This window comes from Blastomyces gilchristii (genome assembly GCF_000003855.2).
Source record: "Blastomyces gilchristii SLH14081 genomic scaffold supercont1.6, whole genome shotgun sequence".
Classification (NCBI taxonomy): Eukaryota; Fungi; Ascomycota; class Eurotiomycetes; order Onygenales; family Ajellomycetaceae; genus Blastomyces; species Blastomyces gilchristii.
Window position 1 is genome coordinate 2,074,257 of NW_003101677.1, and position 2,281 is coordinate 2,076,537.

Consider the following 2,281-nt stretch of genomic DNA (forward strand, 5'->3'; position numbering starts at 1 on the left):
CAAAGATGATAATTCATCTGCACTGAGTTCCTGCTCATATGAATATTCATGGCAATGAATTGGCTGATTCAGCTGTAAAAAAAAGTTCAGAATTAAGCAGATCTATTCAAGAAATTATGTCCTGATCTTTTATAAAGAGAAAAATAAAAGAATCTTGTTTAGACAAGTGAAATGAAAGCTGATAGAAATAAAAGAAGAGTATACATTATTCAAGATTTGAAATAAAATCTAAGTGAAAATCTTGTTTAATTAAATATAAAAAGAAAATATTCTCATCTATAGTACAGCTGAAACTAGGACATGACTATTTCAAATCTTATATGCAAAGATTTGATGATAGATTTGATTTGATAGAATGCTCATTCTGCAATACAAATGAGAATTCTGAGTATATTGTAATACACTGTGCATTATACAATAGTCTCAGAGTCAGATTGAAAGAGAAGTATGATCTAAATCAATTAAGTATGAGATTCTTATTCTCAACTGAGACAGGAATTAAATACTTAATAAACTTTCTATCAGAAACTCAAGCAGCTACAAGAAAATGACTGAATTCAGAAATATCTGAATATGAAGAGGAGGAAATTGATCAGATATAGTCTGTTAAAACAGCTATATACTATCTTTTAATAATTTGTTTTATTACAGTCTCTCTTTATTTTACTTTACTTTTTCCTTTCTATTCTTTTCTATCTATCTATTTAATGTGTCTATCTTTAAGACTGTGTTCTCTTTTCTTTTGTCATGATATTGTCAAAAGGTTTCAAAGTATCAGAAGATGTTAAAATACTGCAATTTGTAAACAGTTTTTGTATTCTGAGCTGGAATTTTCTGATTTTGCATATCTGAAATTGATGAATGTATAATAGTTAACTTTATAGATATAGGAAAAACCCTGAGAACTAAAAGTTCTCAGGTAGATATCATAGTCTCTGACTGCATACATCTATAATTGAAGAATAATAATAACAATAATAACATGATTGATATGAACAGACACTGATTCATTCTTTAAGTGAGAAGGTATGTAGACTGATTAATAGTTAAAGGTAATGTATTCTGATCAGTTACAGTTGATACACATCTCTTATTAATGTCAATCAGCGACTTCTTCAGAAGTGATCTCAGAGACTCAGAAACTTGTTCAGATAATAGAGACTCTGTTTATATATAGATATTTAAGTCTACTTAATTCATGAGATCTGTATTATTGTTATTCTTTGATGCAGATGTATAAGTGACTGAAATATAATGTCTTCTATCACTGTTCTGTATACTCTTAAGCTTGATAAGATATTATTCAATGTTCAGAGTTGTATGTAGAAGTCTTTATAAGTCTGATCTTCATCTACACATATAAGAGTCTATAGAAGTTTGAAAGTTAGTGTCTTCTGAAGCATGCTAATCTTTATTTGATTCTTTCAAGATTGATTATCTGCTTCTAGAATCTTGGTATTGAAGTCAGGGATAAATGTAGTAAGAGAAGTATTTCTCTGTTAAGCACTCTGTAATCAATCTAATGCTATCTGCTATGTACCAGTATCTCTGAACAGAATATCAAGATATCTGATAATATTATCAGACATACATAACATTGATTCACATGCTTTTATTCATGAACGAAACTTCTGTTTCACACAATCTTTCAAGTGATCATTGATATATTAATCTTGATTAGTTAACAGACTGATAGCATCTTCATCTATACTTAGTTTCACAAGCATTTTCAATCTTCATAATGAATAGAGAGTGAGATCAGAAGTATTAAAATATGTAGAAGTATCTAGATATTTCTTTAATACTTATATCAGATTTATATCTAATTTAGTTAATATTAAAATTGTCTGTACAGAGATTTCTTATTAAGATAATCATTGAATTTTCTCGTATTAATGTTGTTAAGTTGCATGCATATCAGCTATCTATTACTGTTGTAATTTTAACATTACTCAGAGTTACTGTGACACTCTATCTATACTTACATTTAAGAGTTCTCTCATATTGTCAGTAGACATAGCTATATTGTTTATCAGATATGTAGTATCTATGAAATCAGAAGAAGTGTAAATATATGAATATCTTATACATCTAAGATATCAGAACTCTCAGATCTTTCACTGACATTCTCTTATTACAGAGTCAGAGTAACTGAAAAGTAAGCTTCTATCTAAAAACTCAGTGTCTGCTTAACTGATTAAGACTTAGTATCTGCTTAACTGATTGTTCATTTCTCTTATTTCTTACATATCATTATATGTTCAGGTATCTTCTCAATAAG